Below are 20,470 nucleotides of genomic sequence, written 5' to 3'. Positions count from 1 at the left end.
CCTACTTGCTGTGCAGAGCACAGGAAGAGGAGAGGGTGCTGATGTCAGGGTCCCTCCTCCCTCCACCCTGTACCTCATCTCCACAGAGCAGAGGGGGGCAGGGATGGAGAGAGTCTGCTGGCTGCTTTGGCAAGTGGTCAGGGCCAGGATAGGGGTGAGCCTGTCTTAGCCCCCTGCACCACCACCCAGAAGCCACTTGTGGTAAGCGGTGCCCAGCTGGAGCTTGCATTCCAAACCCCGGCCCCAGTCCTGAACCTCTGCTGCACCCCAAACTCCTGCCCCCAGCCTAATAAAAGTGAGTGAGGATGGGGGAGGGAGGATGGAGTGAGCAGGGGTGGGCCTCAGAGAAGGAGCAGGAAGGAGGTGATGCAAGGGTGTTTCGGTTTGAGGTAGATCCTGGATTACACTTAAATTCAAAAAGTGATCTTGTGCTTAAAAAGGTTGGAGACCACTGATTTAGGGAATCTTTGTGTGCATCTCCAGCATTGGCACACTGGAAAAAGGCACTAAAGAAGCAGAAGGTAGTATTATCATGGACTAGCTGCTTCTTCAAAGAGTAAAATACAATGCAGGATGTAGCATTTAAAAAGAAAAGCCCTATGTCTCTATGGGGAGATGTATTCTACTCACAGCTGACTTGTAGATGAAGAAAAAGAAGCAGGTTATGTGTAAACTAGTTCCTGGCTATTGTTGTCTCCTCTTTGAGCAGATGAGCACATGGCTGACTGCTGTTGCTCTGCAAACATAAAGCAAAGTAGGCATCCAGAAATAGTATCATGGCAAAATGCACACGGATACAACGAAGTGAAACAATAAGTGTCTTCTCATGGTCTTCTTTGCCCTGACATAGGATTGAACCTTGAACCACTAAATTGGGTGAGTAAGTCCAGGGCTAAAGGTGAAGTTAGACCACTTGAGGCCCACATGGTTTGAGAAATTAACTAATTAGGACCTTTCAGCAATGACATCCAAAGGCGTTCCTGGTTCCACAGCTGGTTTGACACTAGCAAGATTTTTGGAGGCTCAGGAAGTCTGAAAGGTCAGCCATTCTCTGAAAGCTGGTCTGTTCTAATCCCTGTCTTTTCCCCCCTTCTCAGGCCCTTAAGATGCCAGCTGCAACTAAAAGAAACCACAAAAAATAGTTTGTTTATCTTTTTTTCTTTTTTGGTGCATGGCTAGGAAGAGACACTTCCAGTCTGTGTAATTACCAATTATAAGAGGGGAAGTTCAAAAATAATCAAAACCACTGGAGCACCCTCAGCTCCCCAAACCACGACTCTGCTCCTATATTCAATTAATGTGGTCATTAACTGACTGCATGTGACCACCAAAGGAAGTTGAGCTGGAGTCTGTTTTAATCTTGGACCTTGCTGGTGACTTTCTGGCAATGAACCAGGGATTCAGTTAACCATGCTAACAAGCTGTCTCCCCTACTGTCAGTGTGCCAATGCTCAAGGTACACAGTTGCAGAGCACATGCCGAGGCGTCTTTTGGTTTGCAGGAAAGGATATGGAGGATGGGATGCTCCCACATCCAGGTAAGTTCCAGAGGGTACTTTCCAAATATATTTGTGCTCTCAGACCTATACAAAATAGAGTATGTAGATTATGCTATTCTATACTCTTGGCACTACTACCATCCATTCATTGTTGCATGGTAAAGGCCCTTTCCTGCTGCTTCTATGTCTTCATTAAAGCAAAAAAAGGAGGAAGGGTCAAAATCAAAACAAAATAGCTCACTTGTCCTGTCCCAAGCAAATTTTCCCAATTCATGAACATTTTCAAGATATTGACTTTTCATTTTGGTATTCAGAATGGACATGCGCGCACACACATCAAATCAGCATTTTTTCCATCCTGCAAAGATGTTTTTTCCACTCGTGTCCATTATGTTGAAGAATTTGCCAAAGCCTCACTTTGCTTAGCCAATAAATGGGTTGCTATAGGGACGAAGAAAGAAAGGAATGTTGCAAGCCTTGGCTGGAGTCAGCTGCAAATAGGAGAGACTGTACACATTATACACTCTTTCTACCTCTGACTGCATCTGGGGACCCTCATCGCCTTATAAGTAGGGGACACTCTAGCTACAAGAAGCCTTGTACTTAGGAAGTTTGGCCACATTCTGTGAACCTAAAATGCTGCCATTATTTTTGAGGGGGAACATTACTTCCACCCTCCTTCCCCCCGTTTCCTAATGGTACATCTCTAGCATTTTATATACTCTCCAAATTTGCTTCCTAGCACCCCCTCTTCCCCACACACACCTTTGCTGCACTATTTGGAGAATTTTGAATAACTGTTTCTTTTTGTCCTTAGCAGAGAAGGGCTGCTGTGTTCTTCCTCTGTTTTAACAGGCACTAGGATCTCCAAGGAGCACGCAGGCTGCCCTCCATGGTTAACCATGTTTGAATGGAGTAACAAACCAGCTCAGCTGACTCTTTCCTCAGTGGAAATGGCGGGATCTGTAATCCTGGGACACTTGGACATGGCAGTGCTCAGCAAAGCAGAATTTGATTCAGGCTGACTGCTCAGGGACACAGAACTTAATTATGGGTGAATTTCTCTTTGAGATTCAGCAGGCCAAGAGCAGAGCTGTCTACATGATCTTGTCTTGTTTCCTGGGGGCAATCCTGTTTTGGGGGGAATTCTTCTATTGCCACTACTGACTATTAATCTGGGATTAAAAATAAATAACCCCCACAATTCTCTTGCTCCCCCCAGAATATCCCAACAATTCAGAGGGTATCTTCATATAACCATCAAATAACCACATTGGAGGAAATCCTGGTCATTGACTTCAATGGAGCCAGGATTTCACTCTTTATTTCCAGAAAATTTAATTTTTTCCCCCAAAATACTTTTTCCCTGGAGTTCATTCTTTCTGTTTTCTCATGCTTGCTAACGGACACCTCTTAGTGTTGGGGTGGGATATCTCCATACCTTTAATCTTTAGGTTGCCAGCTCAGATGGAGATAGTGACTGAAAGACATTGCACTCAGCCAAAACAGGCTAAACTCTCAAGACATTGAATTGGTGGGTTTGCTTAATTTCTATTGGACAGGTCTCAGCTTCATAGAAACCTCAGCTCACAAGTTTGAAGAGGTCAGTGAGAATTAAGCCTGCCTAGAAGTGATGTCCACCCAGACTCAAGGCTGTGACACATTGGAGGAAATCGTATAGGATTGTACTTGCTCTGTTGATGGAATTGTGGTATCCAGAACTGTCAGCCAGGCACCTTTGCCAGTCTTTTAATTAAAGAACAGACACACAAACAAAATCATCTCTCAAACTCTGCAAGATAAGGACTTAACAGTTCTAGAAAACAAGGTAAAACATAAAAAATAGAGGAAAACAGAGGTTGAAGAAAACATATATTTGAAAAGGATTTTTAAGGTTGAGTAGCAATTGTGGTTAGCACAACTAAGTGTTACTAAGTCTTTCCAAGCTTGTATCCCCATTGGAAGTGGTCTCCACTCTGTTTGTACTGCCTTGGGTGATGATTAACAAAAAACTCTTAAAAGATTCTGGGTCTTGCTATAAGGCAACAAACAGAACTACAAAAATTTTCATAACTGTTTACTTGGCATGTTGCCTTCTGAAGTATTTTGTATTTCCCCCAAAATCTACAGTTTTACAGTGTTTGTTTTTCTTTGTTTAAGTTTCTTATGGTCAACCAACTTTTCCTCGTTGCCTTAAAAACACATTAATCACATTTTTTTACCCACGCTCTGAAATACATACATTTTCCAGCTACCCTCAAGCAAAATCTCTGGGAGCAAATTGCATAAAGAAAGAGAGAGAAAATCCTATGAGACCTTGAGATAAATTCCTGGAATAACAGATCAGCGTGTATGTGAGTGGAGGAGTGAGAGGGTTTTGTGTTTCAATTCTTTCTTTTGCAGATTCCCCTTTTCCTGTATCCCCACAGAGTCACTGACTGACTCTCCCTGCATGATATAGCCAGCTCACCTATGAGAGCAGCTGTGTGTTAAATCCCTGATAGTAGCTGCATCCACATCCCAGGGCGGGAACCAGGTTAAAGTTGTACTTTCACTGAAGGCCTCATTTTCCCCTTATCTGACTTCTACCATGTTATTCTGAACCTGTTCCATTTAGAACTCTGCAAGGGTCTGATTGTGCAAGGATCTGACCAACTTCAGCCCTCAAAATGAGAGCAGGGACCATCTTCCAACACTGTGCCCATGATATTTCAGCTAATGAACTCAACTAATGCAGTTCCTGGTCAGTCAGTGTGGGTCACTGTTTAAGTATTTTCCTATGCAGCACTCTACTGCTGGGTGAACTTCAGAGCTAGGGCTTGGTCTACACTGCCACTTACCTTGGTAGAAATGTATGTCACTTGGAGGTGAGAATAAGCCACCACCACTACCCCTGAGCAATGTAAGTTTCACCAAGTTTCTAAGCATCACTGTGGACAATGTTAGGTCAGTGGGTGAGTGTCTTCCTCTGACACCACTACCATCTCTCACAGAAGTGGATTTACTCTGCTGACAAGCGAACTCTCTTCCATCAACATGGAGTACCTTCACTAGATGTGCTACAGCTGCTTGGCTGCATTAATGCAGCGGCACCATCGTACTGCCTCTAGTGTAGACTAGTCCCTTCTCAGAAGCATGGAAAGGGTGGTTAAAATGCCAGTGGTGGACAACAAATTTCATTCTAACATGTGAGTAGCAAAGATAAGGAACTTACTGCTGCTTTTTTATAAAATATACGATCCAGATTATCTTACAGTAACAGGTGGTGTAAATCCAGTGTAACTTCATGGAAGTCAATGCAGTGATTTCCCATTTTTATGGATTGACATGGGGATTAGGATTTCTCCCTATACATTTTACATATGTAGCATCCTTTTAAGCCCACCACCCTAGTTGAGGTTAGCTTAGAACTGTGACCATTTTGATGGCCTAGTTGAAGAGAAGATATATGCAGACTCTAGGCTGACCCTGGCTCACGCTGGGTAATCAATTCCTGGCTCAAGATTCTAATAAAAATGGAGACGTTGGTGAGAGACAAGGGCTTCACTCAGGGCAGCATTGCTTTGACAGGATCCAAGTCTGAAGATCATGTCACCGTTTACCCTGGGCAACATAAGCCCATTTGTTTTCCTCCATGCAATACTACCATTACCTGGAATGTCACCGTCTGGCACGTGCTCCATCCAAAACAGAAAAGGAGCACGGTGTGCGTCCCATCTCCAAAGCCTAATCACTCCTGAGTTCCTCCTACTGAGAAGGAATGAAGACTGGCAAGAACAGAACTGGTCTGTGTCTCCTTTTCATTCCCCTCCCCATCTCCTTCTACCACCCCCATCCCGCACCACAGCAATCAAGCTGAAGCAAGGTAGCAGGGTGCAGAGAGTGATTTGAGTCAAACCCTTTTATATCCATTTCAGTTTCTGCTGGGCCTTCTTCTGACAGATTTCAAAAGGCTGCGTTGCTAATGAAAAACACACACGCTCTTGAAAATTAAGTTAACTCCTTTTATAAAAAAGAAGAAAAGGAAAGGAAAAATCCCTTTTTGTCTCCATTGTTGCATATTAGAACCATATTGTACATCGCGCCACTTTCTGCCTTATGAGCAGAAATACAGTAGTTATTGCAAACTAGGAGAGCCAAGATTTCCCCCTCATCCCTATTTTATTTTGGAAAGCAGGAGTAAAATAATTCTGACAGGCCTTGTGTAGACAAAACCATCTTAGTTCTGTTTTATTTTATATATATATATATATATATATATATATATATATATATATATATATATATATATATATATTTTACTAATTCCTCTTATTTTTTTTACCATGCATTATAATTGCTTTGAATTAATAGGCCAAATGCTTCTGAATGCTGGGGTTTTAGATCCAAAGCCAGTTTGGGCTAGTAGTTGGAGTTTAGGTTTAAGGTGGAACCAGAGCTAAGGTTTGGTTTAGCGCTGAAGTCTCATGAGATCAACTCCTCAGGCAAGATTTCTGCCAGGATAACCATTTATTGGGCTGAAGTACATTTACCTCTCGCAAGGATTTAAGGTTCCATTTCCATTCCATCTCTAATATTCATATAAATAATGTCACTAATCATTATGTTGGATTTCCCCTGGAATTTATTGTTGATTACAGGGACCATCATTTTAAAAGTTGTCTTATTTTCTGATGGAAGAAGGATATATTTTATTAATTAGTGGGAGATTGTTGGGGTTTCTAACCAATGCTAGCATCTTAGACTGTGAATTCTTCAAAGCAAGAATCATGTCTTCTTAGGTGCTGCTCTAACACATTACCCAAAGGGGGCTCAGTCCTGACTGGTGTCTCTGGATAGTACCTCAAGAGCAATGCTAACTAATATGAAATGCAGGTTGGAATAAAATGAGCTAACTGGATCCAAATCTAAAAAGGACCATTCTGAGGTCCAGCAAGGTCCAGATCATTTGGGTTAGTATTTGTATGTGTCTGGGCCATCTAGTTCTTTCTGGAAGCAGATTTCCACCGAAATGCTATATGAAAGGCTGTTTGTCTGGAATTATAAGCTTATTCAGAAATAGAAGGAGCAAGGCTGTCACCAGAAAAGAGGCTGTTTTTTAGGCATTTCCAATCTGATTTCTAAACCAAAGGGGTCTCAAAAACCATGTTCAGTCATCTGGACTTTGGAAGCTCTTGTCAACTGAAACTGCAAACCATCCCTTTGTAACTGACAATGATTTGTGCCGCTATTGTATCTCCTGTTGGGTTTGACAAAGGCACTTAGAACCAGATTCTAAGCTCAGTAACACTGATATAAATGCACAGTCAGGGGAGGTGACAGCCTTCACGGGCCCCTGGGCAAGGGGGGCAGCTCCATGCTCCTAGAAGGGGCGGAGCCTCAGGCAGAAGGAGTGGGGCCAGAGAAGCCGGACCTCCGCGCCACCCAGAGAAGGGCACCTCGCCCTCCTCAGCACCACCCGGAACACGTACCCTTCCCTCCAGCCCTCAAAGCTGCCTGGAGCACACGGTGTGGCACTCTGACCGACATAAAAGGTTTGGGGCTCTGGCTGCTGCCACAATAGAAGCAGCATCAGATGGAAGTCCCGAGCCACTTTGAATCCCTGGCTCTGAGGCAACTTTCTTTCTCTTCATGCAGCTGATGAAGTGAGTTGCAACTTACAAAAGCCTGAGCCATAATAAAATAGTTAGTCTTTAATACAACAAGATCGCTATGGGTGAGGCAGAGGTTTTTTGTTTGTTTTGTTGGGGTTTTTTGTTTGTTTGTTTTGCTTTGTTTGTTTTTTTGGAGCTGAACCAAACTGTCAATAAGGCTAACAGTTGGAATTATCCCTGTACTCTCTGAGGGTATGTCTACACTACCCTCCTAATTCGAACTAGGAGGGTAATGTAGGCATACCGCACTTGCAAATGAAGCCCGGGATTTGAATTTCCCGGGCTTCATTTGCATAAGCGGGGCGCCGCCATTTTTAAAACCCCGCTCGTTCGAACCCCGTGCAGCGCGGCTACACGGGGCACGAACTAGGTAGTTCGAACTAGGCTTCCTAGTTCGAACTACCATTACTCCTCATTCCACGAGGTGTACCGGTAGTTCGGAATAGGAAGCCTAGTTCGAACTACCTAGTTCATGCCCCGTGTAGCCGCGCTGCACGGGGTTTGAACGAGCGGGGTTTTAAAAATGGCGGCGCCCCGCTTATGCAAATGAAGCCCGGGAAATTCAAATCCCGGGCTTCATTTGCAAGTGTGGTATGCCTACATTACCCCGCTAGTTCGAACTAGCGGGGTAGTGTAGACATACCCTGAGTGTTGTTATAGGCAGTTTTGTTATAGGCACTTTTCTTATAGGCAGTATCACCAGATGCAGAGCTCAGAAATACAGGGAAATCTAATTCATTAAAGGACATAAAAGATAAACCAGGCTGGAGGAATCCTCTCCAGAAGCAGCTTCAAGCTTTGGAGCCAGCCCAGAACTCTGAATCAAGCAGGGTGTGAGAAGGATTGTTTTCAACAGACAAAACATCTTAAAAACAAATACAAGAGCTAGAACTTGTCCCCTCGAGGCTAAAAGTCTCTAACAGATGCGGTGTTGTCTCTTCCCCACTATCCTCAGGAAGCTGGAAGATGCACCAGGGTGATCTCAGTGGTAAACAACGGCCACCATGTTTTCCCCCATTTTTGATAATGAGCTGTTTTCAGCAAAACTTGGCCGTTCAGTCAGACTCATCGTGAGTTCAGGCCCACAAGACTTCCTCCTTGGCAATGTGCTTTTGCAAGTTTCCAGGACAATGACATCATGAGAAAAGTGCCCCCGTGGTGCTGCCAGGCCCTGTATTTGGGAGATGTGTGCTCCTTTCCTCTGCTCTGCTTCTAAAACCCTGGGCTGTGTCTACACTGGCAAGTTATTCCGGAAAATCAGCCGCTTTTCCGGAAAAACTTGCAAGCTGTCTACACTGGCCGCTTGAAATTCCGCAAAAGTACTGACGATCTAATGTAAAATCATCAGTGCTTTTCCGGAAAAACTATGCTGCTCCCGTTCAGGCAAAAGTCTTTTTCTGGAAAACTGTTCCGGAAAAGAGCCAGTGTAGACAGCACAGTAGTGTTTTCCGCAAAAAAGCCCCGATTGCGAAAATGACGATCAGGGCTTTTTTGCGGAAAAGCATGTCTAGATTGTCCACGGACGCTTTTCCGCAAAAAGTGCTTTTCCGGAAAAGCGTCCTGCCAATCTAGACGCGCTTTTCTGAAAATGCTTTTAACGGAAAACTTTTCTGTTAAAAGCATTTCCGGAAAATCATGCCAGTGTAGACGTAGCCCTGGTGTCCAACATGCTAGCCACTAGCCAGATGTGGCTATTTGGCTGGTTGAGCGTGGCTAGTTCGCTATAGCAGAACTACTATACTACTGCTACTGCTGCAGATCTGGTTGGACACCACAGTTCTAGAAGGTGAGTTGGGCAACCCAGCTTTCAACAGCTTAAATTGGCACTGCAACTTTCTGGCTCAGGGGTGTGAAAGAACACACACATCCCTGAGTGCAGCAAGTTACAGCTCTGCAAAGCACCCATGTTAACCAGGGTACAGTGTTGGGAGCACGGGGAGAGCTCTGTCCCAGTGCTCCTGTCATGGCCACACTGCCGCAGTTAAGTGCTGCCACGACTGTGCTGTAAACTTTTAAGCATAAACAAAGCCTGAGTCTACACTAGAGAGCTTATCGCAGCACAGAGGAACCATCTGACACAGCTGTGCTGCTGTAAGATCATAGCTGCTCTCTGCTGATGGGAGAGAGCTCTTCCACCAACATAATTAAACCACTCCCATGAGCATGGTATCTCTGTTGGTGAGGGAAGCTCTCCTTTCGACATCGCCCTGTGCACGTGACCACTTATGCTAGCTAAACTTCTCTGGAGCGGATGGGGAGCTGTTTCACACCGCCATTTTGCAGACGTAAGTGGTAGTGCAGACACGACCCTGGTATTGCTCAGATAAGGCTCTAACTGGGTTTTATTAGAGCTGAATGACCTTCCCAGAATGCATATTGTCAGATCAAATTCAGGTGTGTCAAAAGCAGAAGCAATTGCAATGGAAATATGTTAAATAAATGCATGGGTCCAAATTGTCACCCCTCTGCTGTGTGGCTACAGCATTCAGGCACAGCTCCAGGGCCAGGCTAAGAGCAGAGAACAAAGGGCCGAGAACAAATCTGGCCACACATCCCTCAGGTTCCTGAACTGCATGTCAAGCTTCACTCTGAAGCTGAGCTAATGCCACTGCTGATCAGCCACTGTGACCTCTGGTCACAAGAGCCAGCTGCTAATAGCACAAGAGGCAACGTAGTCTAGTGGGCTAAGAAAAGCACTGGGAGACCAACATTCCTTCCTTCTTATCCTGACTCAGACACTGATTCCCTGTGTGGGCTTGATCAAATCTTTTCACTTTTTTACCTTAATTTCTCCAGCTGAGAAATGGAGCTAATAATGTTTATCTGCCTACAAAGGAAATAGAAATGGCAATTAATGAAGATTTATGAAACATTGTGTCTGTGCTAAAACCCACCAGAGCATTCATAGTGCCCAAAAGTGGCTGGAAACCCAGTGAACGATTACCTGCTTTTTATTGGGCAGGTGCATCCTTGCAAAAAGAAAATGAAAAAGTTGATAATTATGCAGAGACCCACCTCAGGCTGCAGCAACAGGTTGGAAGCACCCTAACACAAATATTCTAGTTCTACAAAATGAAGTGGATGCAAATTACAATGCCAGACAAGTATAAAGAAGTCTCAGTATAGAGGAGAATCAAACCTTAATATTTTGCATTTCTATTGCACTTCTCATCCCAGGATCTCCAAATGCATGTGAAACTTTCTCTAATGTTCATGACACCTTAGAAGATAAATAAATGTTACTATCCCTATTTTACTGGTGAGTACTCTGAGGCTCAGGATATGTCTACGCTGCAGAGTTTTTTGAGAAAAACTGTTGTTTTTCTGAAAAAACTTCACTTACATCCACACTGCAATCGCGTTCTTTTGAAAAAAATCGAAGAACAGAAGGGTTTTTCTGACATTGGTAAATCTCTTTCTATGAGGAAGAAGCCTTTTTCTGAAAGAGCTCTTTCAGAAAAAGGCGTGTGTGGATGGGGAAGAGGGAGTTCTTTCAAAAGAAGAGGAAGTGGTGTGGAGAGGGCGGATAAAGAAAAGTTATTTATTAGTTCCCTAAATAGAAGAACTAGAGGACACCAAATGAAATTAATGGGGAGCAGCTTTAAAACTAATAAAAGAAAGTTCTTCTTCACACAGCGTGTAGTCAACCTGTGGAACTTCTTGCCAGAGGAGGCTGTGAAGGCTAGGACTATAATAGAGTTTAAAGAGAAGCTAGATAATTTCATGGAGGTTAGGTCCATAAAAGGCTATTAGCCAGGGGATAAAATGGTGTCCTTAGCCTCTGTTTGTCAGAGGCTGGAGAGGGATGGCAGGAGACAAATCACTTGATCGTTGTCTTCAGTCCACCCTCTCTGGGGCACCTGGTGCTGGCCACTGTCGGTAGACAGGATACTGGGCTAGATGGACCTTTGGTCTGACCCAGTACGGCCGTTCTTATGTTCTTATGCTGTAGGAAAGAGGAAAAAGCACAGGTGGCCTTTCCTCCCCAGTAATCACTCAGGGTATGTCTACACTACCCTCCTAGTTCGAACTAGGAGGGTAATGTAGGCATACCGCACTTGCAAATGAAGCCCGGGATTTGAATTTCCTGGGCTTCATTTGCATAAGCAGGGCGCCGCCATTTTTAAAACCCTGCTCGTTTGAACCCAGTGCGGCTACACGGGGCACGAACTAGGTAGTTTGAACTAGGCTTCCTAGTTCAAACTACCATTACTCCTCATTCCACGAGGAGTAACGGTAGTTCGAACTAGGAAGCCTAGTTCGAACTACCTAGTTCGTGCCCCATGTAGCCGCGCTGCACGGGGTTCGAACGAGCGGGGTTTTAAAAATGGCGGCACCCCGCTTTATGCAAATGAAGCCCGGGAAATTCAAATCCCGGGCTTCATTTGCAAGTGTGGTATGCCTACATTACCCCGCTAGTTCAAACTAGCGGGGTAGTGTAGACATACCCTCAGTGTGGAAAATGTAGAAAATGAGCTTTTGCTGTGTAGACGCTCTCTTTTGGAAGGAGTTTTTTTAAATTTTGTTTTGGTTTTTTTTGGAAGATCTCATCTAGAAACGCTTCTTCCAAAGAAGCCTGCAGTCTAGACATAGCCGGAGAAGGGTCCCAAACTCTCAGCGAAGAGAGAAAGATCTTTGGGACTCTTTATTTTATGTGTAAAAATGTCATGCACACCTATAGGCTTAAACTCCTTCTTCTCTTTGATCTCTGATGATAAGACAAGAAGCAATGGGCTTTAGGTTTAGGTTGGACATTAGGAAATACTTCCTAGCTGTCAGGGTGGTTAAACACTGGAATAAATTGCCCAGGGAGGTTGTGGAATCTCCATCTCTGGAGATATTTCAAAGCAGGTTAGATAAACATCTATCAGGGATGATCTAGACAGTGCTTGCTCCTGTCGTGGGCAGGGGACTGGACTAGATGACTCCTTGAAGTCCCTTCCAGCTCTAGTATTTTATGATTCTTGTCGGCTGCTTAGTGGACTCATTTAGAAAATGAGCTACAACAAAGTTTTTAACTCATCTTAAGACATCAGGTTGTGATGGGTTAAACCAGCCCAGCTTCCCCAAAAGGGTTTGTGAAGCTTAGGGGGCCTTTTGGTGAACTTTGGCCAAAACTGAGTTTGAATGAAAAGCAGTTGTTTTTTACTTCATTCCTGATTTTGTAATGAAAGTTTTAGTGATTTTTACGGTCAGCAAAAATGAGTCAAAAATGGTGGCTCCAAACACAATGGAGCTTGGGGGTGGTTCAAGTTCTGAAGTGTAGGCTCACATCTAGTTTCAAGCAAACACATAGATGAGATGTCACATCTGCTTCCCCTGACAAACTGCTGGATTCTGAAAATCTTTCCTTTGGAAAGATTCTCCCTTGCTTAGCCATGGCAAAGGAACGGTGTGGCCGGATCATTTTTGAATGACTCCCTTATCTTTCACAATTTTTTTCCTAACGACTTTCTCCCTTTGGATAAATCTGTTTATTGAAAGGCCAAGCTTCTATTGTGTTGTATTAGTTATCAGCAAAATTCAACATAGTCAAACTAAGCCATGAGCTTCTTTTCTGCCCCCTTCTCCTCTGTAAAGAGGAAACAAAGGTTACGAACCACAAAGCAGGGAGGGAGGAACCTGTGCAGCTAACTGCAGAGCTGCAGGTCCTGTGGATTCAGGAGGAGATTTGCAAAAGTCTTGCAAGAAAGATGGAGAGGCAGGCAGACAAAAGCCTGAAGGAAAGAAAGCAGGAAAGAATGGGTATGGAAACTTTCTGTGCAAACCCTTCACTGTCCCTGGAATAAAAAGACAACAAGGAAAAATAATGTACACATAAAGGAATACTGTACTTAAGTAAACTAATTCCTCAGGGATTAATTGCTGTCATTCAAAGGCATTTATCTCATTCTGAGATATCAGGGACCCCTTGGGCTATGGGTCCTCCATATAGTGACTGGATGTGTTTCCATGATGTTGGGGAAAATGGTGTTCTAGTTTGTGGATTTTGCTTAAGGATGGGGTAGGCAGAAGAAGGGAGACTTACCTTATAAGAGAGAAAAATAATCCCCTGCATCAGGAATCCTTTCTACTGAACACAGAAGCACTGATCGTTGTCTGGCTTTCTAAACTATCAGATTAGGAGGGGCTGAGGGCTCGTGGCAGCTGGTGGTTAAGTGGCAGAACAACCATGTCGATTCATAGTTCATGCTACGGTGTGTTAACCAGCTCTAAGTAGCTTGAGGACTGCCCAAAACACAGCTCCAGGCTGTCTGTTTTGTAACAGTTCATCTTTCATGGCCAATTGACTACCGTGAAACAGAATGTTTATGGTATATTCCAGATAAAGAGGTGGGCAATTCATCCATTTCCAAGGTTTAAAAAAGTTGTCTTGAGGAGCTAGGTAGGTTTGAAATGAAAAAGATAAAATTTTAAAGATTTGAAGGTGAGTCTGGAACACAGGCCATGTTCCAGGGCAAAAGAAACTGGATTCAGAAACAATACAGCAGTGCTTCCTTTGTCCTTTGCTTTCCCTGTTTCCACAATAGGAAGGAAATAATAACAACACTTAGGCTGTGTCTACACTGGCCACTTATTCTGGAAAATCAGCCGCTTTTCTGGAATAACTTGCCAGCTGTCTACACTGGCCCCTTGAATTTCCGGAAAAGCACTGACGATCTACTGTAAGAAATCAGCCGCTTTTCCAGAAATACTATGCTGCTCCCGTTCGGGCAAAAGTCCTTTTTCTGGAAAACTGTTCCGGAAAAGGGCCAGTGTAGACAGCACAGTAGTGTTTTCCGCAAAAAGCCCCGATCGCGAAAATGACCATCGGGGCTTTTTTGCGGGAAAGCGCATCTAGATTGGCCACAGACGCTTTTCCGCAAAAAGTGCTTTTCCGGAAAAGCATTCTGCCAATGTAGACGCGCTTTTTCCGGAAATACTTATAACGGAAAACTGTTCCATTTTAAGCATTTCCGGAAAAGGGTGCCAGTGTAGACGTAGCCTTCCTGTGCAAACAGTACTTTGTCCCCAAAGATCTTCACAAACCGTGTTTAGCCTTCACACCATCCCTGAAAAGCAGATAGCACCATGTCTCCTTTTAGCAGATGGAGAAACTGAAGCACAGTTCAACTCAGTATAGAAAGTCGTCTCTCACCAAATACATCGCTTAATGTGCAATTAGCCCCTCACAAAAGCTTAGGTAGAACTTGTGTATGTCTTGTTTGCTGGCCCTCAGCATGGAGTGAATTTCAGCCACAGTGATTAATGTGGGAGCTGAGCTAAAATGTGGGATAGAATTGGCTGGAGCTAGGGAACTCTGATGGCTAGCAGGCTTATGTGGAGTCTCCTAGGTAAAGGGGGAGAACAGTCTCAGTCAGGGTTAGGTCAAACCCAAGAGGAGGATGGTGACACTGGAGGAGTTGAACCGCGATGGGGTTCCCAGGTGGAGGGAGCTGAGGAGTGGGATGATGTGGGGCACACACTTACAGGTGCCCTGGTTTCAGACGGTAGTGAATCAGTTGTAAAAAGTGTGGTGAATGGCCAGTGATGTGGAGGCCTTGGAAGAGGGATGCAGGAATTACAAAATGGCGTTTATTCCCTCACAAGTAGACAGTCTGGAGAGTAGGTCCCAGAATAAGGGCAGCGGGGTTGCTGACTTTACTTTGGTATCCAAGAATGTTCTCATTTTAGAACTGTGTGAACAAATAATGCTCAGAGGCAAGCCTCGAACTGGACCTGGAGAAGAACGTCATTCCCTTCCTCGGCACTTGCAGCGGGTCCCTTATCTAGTTGCTGAGACTGTAGGCGAAAGGATGAGCAACCCAATTGGCCCTATGGACATCAAAGGCAGAACTGCTTGAGATGCTCTGGAGGGGTGGGCTCTGTGATATGAGGTGATAGAGCTTCATCCTGGGAATAATGGGAAGTGTCAGGTAACCTAATTATAGGGTCGCTACCAGCTCCCCCTTTGTTAATAACAATAAGCTGTGGTACAGCTGTTGGGCCAGATTTGATCTTTGGAGAAAGTGACTCCCTTTCCCCCTTACAATTTTTCTATTAAAATGCTTCAGTTAGCTTCCTCTGAAGCTACGGTGTGTGGCCACAAGCGTGACAATAGTCCACAGCAGGGAGGGTTCCAGAAGCAACAGGCCCTGTGGGTACGTGTGAACAGAAACCATACCTCTGCTTTACTCTTCCTCTATTTCCTTTCACCTGCAAAACTGTTGTCCCGGGGAATGCCCAATGTGTTTATTTAATGGTAAGTCATTTTCCTGACATTGCCCCCTCTCCCCCAAGAGTTTTGTTTGTTACACTGTAACTGAAGGCAGCAGGTGGCTACCACACAAAGGCCCACAGAGCTCATTGCATGACCAGGAGCTAAATGCGGGGGCAGCAAGAAGTTGCCAGGGGGAAGAGCAGGAACAATTAAATGCCTCAAATACATAGGCCTTGTGCTACAAGCTGGCAATTAGCCTACGGAGGCTTCCCTAGTGGAGGTTATCCTGTCTGTGCCATTTATTAGTCAGAAAACGGCTTACAAAATATCTACTAAACAGATCAGGAAGCAATAGTTTCAAAAGTTCTTTTTGCCAAGCAGCAATCTGCCAGCCCATTGCCATGATGGACAATTTACTTGTATAATACAGTGAAACCTTTCTTATCCAGCACTCTGTTAACCAGAAAACTTTGTTATCCGGCATTGCCCCCAGCCACAATTCTGTCACATCATCAGGAGCACAGGCCTGGCTTGGTTTACCATGACTGGCTTGACAAGTTTTTATTTAAGAAGTACTAATCATCTTTAACTCAAAATAGAAATGTGAGACCAACTGCCTCACACTACAAAACTACCAATATTAAAAACGTGAGTTTTACTATTATTGTCCATTGGTTTTTCCTAGGTTAATGGGACCCTCAGATAACCGGAATTTTTAGATAACCGGAACACCCTAATCCCCGAGCGTGCCGGATAACACAGGTTTTACCATAAATTAAATATATTTCCAAGGCCGGGAAGGATGAGATGAGAACAAGAGGTTTTGCTGTAGATCAGGAGTTTTGACAGAGCTGTAGGTGAAGAGCACAGGACTGAGTGCTTTGGCATAACTGTGGGGGAAGTGAGGGAGCCCAGAACTGGAATAGCTGGAGTTGCTGCTAGCCAGAAGTCTGGCCTGAAGAACACTGGCAGAGCTGTGGGTAGGAGTGTATGTGTGGTCTAAGCTTACTTATTATAAAGGCAATAGTTTCTATTTGAACAAATATCTAAACACCTTTTAAAGATGTGGGCCTTTGTAACCACGAATGATGAGGAAGCAGATCAGAAGAAAGTACATGGGAAACACAGTTGAGGGTAGGAAGGTGTTGGAGAAAAAAAGATTAAAATGCAGCTCTCCTGTAGTCCTTTATGCCAAAGACTGACTTCTTCATATGCCAAAGACTGACTTCTTGACAAGGAAACAGAATCCATTTAGACGCAGTCTAAGAAACAACACCTTAGGGTGAGAAAAGGGGTTTAAAGATTTCTTGAGTCAAGTGAACTTTCCTTTGAAGACTTCAACTCCTGCACACGTTCTCTAGCCAACAGGCAAAGAAATAAGTTCTTCAATCCAGCATGAGGGACTTCATAAAATGCATATTGAGAGAATGCTTATGTCTGGGAATGCAGCAGCATTGAAGTTCAAATAGAACAGAATATCTCCAGACTAAAGGAGAGCAAATCAGTTCTAATCTAGGACTATAGTGTCAACCTATTTTAACCCATCCATGAGAACAAGTATGAATGTTTTGCCCCTGTGCTAGAGGTCATGAATGTTCCCATCAAGCCCCAAAATGCTCACAGTAAGAAATGTAGCATCAAAGAGAAGGGCAGATGTTCAGTTTTTCGAATTCATGTAACAAATTTCTAAGATTCCATTTTATTTCGTTCCTGCGGAAGGTTCTGGATTAGCCATCCTGGAGAACAGAACACTCTGTTTACCCCCACGTGGTAAACAGAGCACGAGCAGTGACAATGCAAGCACCCACATACTTTCTGCTAATGTACCTCCTGCCTGGCATGGAGGCACAACCCATAAGGGTGATTAGGCAATTCAGGAGACTTTCAGTCTTGAGTTTTTCTTCTGAGACAGTGTATTAGTAATTAGTACTAGCTATAGTAGTAAGAGGTGTTTGGATTGTCCCTTGGTTTCAGGGATGCTGCCCTCAATGCCCATTACTGATTCTGTGACTGAGGTTCTGACACCGGGTCCCATTTAGATACTTGGGCCAAGAGGTAATCCGGTGCCTCTTACCGCTTCCAGTCTCTATGTATAAATTTTGCTAATTTAGACTAATTTAGACTAAATTGCACCCAGTGCGGGCCTGATTCAGAGGTGATGAGGACAAAGTACACATTACACAGTAGTATAGCTGGCATCAGGATATATTGGACTCTAACGTTTCAGTAGATTTCTGTTGATACCATGGAGCACTGTTTTGTAAATGAGGTTAGCAGTGTCCAGAACAGAGAAGATGGGCCTGAGACGAGGGTTGCAACTGGTTAGGAGAGAGAGATGAAGTGTAGATTTCATTCCTCGGCATTAGCTCCAAATCAAACTCTGGCAAGACATCAGGAAGAGAGATGTCCACATGGCAGACTCCTGGCTCTGACCCAGGTGGGAAGAATGGAAAGAGCGTGTCACACTCGGAGCGCTGCCTTTCCCAGACCTGAAGGAGAGCTCCGTGTCAGCTCCAAAGCTTTTCCTTTCCACCAATAAAGTTGGTGCAATGAAAGATATTACCTGACCTTGTCTCTCTATTGTGTGGCGAGCAGCCTGGGTCCAGCAACACTGCAATCAGAACGTTATAAAGGACCGGGACCTGAATCTCATGCCTCTGTGAATCCAGAGTATCTACTGAAATCCGTTTACACCAGTGAAACTGAGACCAGCATCTGACCCTCTATCTTCAGCAAGGCCCCTTCAGCAGTGCAGATGGTCTAAGATGCATGTGTCCGGCTTGTGATTCCTAAGAGTCTCTTGTGCCAGGAGAGCCTCCTCCCTTAAGTCAGTAGACAGTATTTAATTCCCCCTTAATTCAAGGGCAGTAGACAATCACGACTGGTGCTGCACCCTTGCAGTCGAGGCCACTATGAGAAAGGCAGAGCTAACGAGTCAGCTTGTTTGTGTCAGTTCCATTACATGTCTGCCTGCGGAGTCTGGTGGGAAGGGGAGACGGGAAGAATGGACTAATGGCTCGCATCCAGGGCCTGTTGGGAAAAAATCAGCCCATTTCTCTCCAAGGCATTACACTATGATGTACCTGTGTGTATCTGACGTGGTGCCTTCCGGAGCCTAAGTCAAAGGATCCCACCCCTACATCAGGGTGCATGTTATAAAGGAAGCGTTTCTTTTAAGGGACTGCATTAACCTTATGAGTCAGGATGAAGTGCCAGGAGACTCGACAGGCTCAGCAGAGGCCTCTGAATGGAGCAAAAGACCCCTTGTGCTCTCACATCATTGGTCTCAACAGCCATCAGGCTGAAATCTAACCCTTGCCGCCTGCCTCAAGGGAGAGAAAAGTATAGGCTAAAATAAACAAGCCCCTGGCTCAGTTGGCCTGATCCTCGCTGGGAATTGCTTGCGATTATATTATACGGCAAAACTTTGAACGGAGCCTGACCACTATTGCAGCCCTCCCCCTTTGGTAGGGCTAGCACTATGTAAGGAATTTTCCGTCCTCCATTGGGAAAGTCTCAGGCTGCTCTGTTTGCTTTTAGACCCAGATTCAGGAAAACAGTTAAGCACATGCTGAAATCTATCCTTATTCAGGACAGCACTTAAGCCTGTGCTTAACTTTAAGCATCTGTACATCCCATCACTGTCTCCTCCCCACTTATGGCAGCATCGCTGCCTCTTTTCTCTGATTCTCATGCCAGCCTGACTGCAACACCCCCCTCTGCAGGGGATGCTCTCCCCCATCTCTGTTTTGCCGGGTGGCCACCTCCACCTCCACCTCCTGCAGATCCTTCTGTGGGACTTACATTGGGATGCGTAAAAGAAGTGAGGCAATAACAACTTATTTACATTAGAAATTACACTAATCCCTCAGATAGGGAACGTCTACACTACAGCGCTAATTCGAACTAACTTAGTTCAAATTAGTTAATTCGAACTAATTAGTTAATTCGAACTAAGCCAATTCGAACTAACACGTCTAGAACTAAAAACTAGTTTGAATTAGCGTTTTGCTAATTCGAACTAGCATGTCCACATTAAGTGGACCCTGAACTAGGCTTAAGGATGGCCGGAAGCAGTGCCGGCAGGGCATCAGAGGAGGACTTAGAGCGTGGAGATGCTGTCTCAGGCTAGCCGAGGGCTGCGCTTAAAGGGACCCGATCCCCACCCTGGACAGACAGTTCTCAGGGGTGTCCTGCTTGCAAAGCAGTCCTGGCTTGGATTGCCCGGAGTGCCCACACTGGGCACATCACAGCACTCGGCCATCAGACCGGCTGCACTTGCCACAGGCTGCCATTTGGGGAGAGGAGGCAATTGGGGGGGCTGCAGGAGAGCTTCCACCCCCAGAAGCCAGCAGAGCCAGCCCAGTCCTCCCCATTGGGGGTGCGTACCCCATTCCTCCCTCACTTCCTTCCACTTACCCTTCCCTAGCCCCTCTTCTTGATGTACAAAATAAAGGACAATTGTGTTCAAAAATGGAATCTGTCTTTATTGAACGAAACTGGGAGAGACTGGGAAAAGGAGGTGGGAGAGGGGAAGAGAGAGGCTGGGAGAGGGGAGAGCAACTAAAATGATCAGGGGTTGGGAATGGGTCCCATATAAAGAGAGGCTAAAGAGACTGGGACTTTTCAGCTTAGAAAAGAGGAGACGGAGGGGGGACAGGATAGAGGTCTCTAAAAGCCGGAGTTGGGTGGAGAGGGTGCATGCAGAAAAGTTCTTCATTAGTTCCCATAAATAAGGACTAGAGGACAGCAAAGGAAAGGAATGGGTAGCAGGCTTCAAACTAGTAACAGAAAGTTGTTCTTCACAAAGCAAAGAGTCAACCTGTGGAACTCCTTGCTGCAGGAGGCCGTGAAGGCTAGAACTAGAACAGAGTTTAAAGGGAAGTGAGATCAAGTCATGGAGGTTGGGTCCATGGAGTGCTATTAGCCAGGGGGTAGGAGTGGTGTCCCTGCCCAAGGTTTGTGGCAGGCTGGAGAGGGATGGCACGAGACAAATGGCTTGGTCACTGTCTTCGGTCCATCCCCTCCAGGGTCCCTAGGGTTGGCCACTGTCGGCAGACAGGCTACTGGGCTAGATGGACCTTTGGTCTGACCCAGGACGGCCATTGTAAGCTCAGG

This window comes from Pelodiscus sinensis, chromosome 5, assembly GCF_052426305.1.
Source record: "Pelodiscus sinensis isolate ZL-2025 chromosome 5, ASM5242630v1, whole genome shotgun sequence".
In the NCBI taxonomy this organism is placed as follows: Eukaryota; Metazoa; Chordata; order Testudines; family Trionychidae; genus Pelodiscus; species Pelodiscus sinensis.
The sequence above is the reverse complement of the archived record's forward strand: the minus strand, read 5'-3'. Positions refer to the sequence as shown.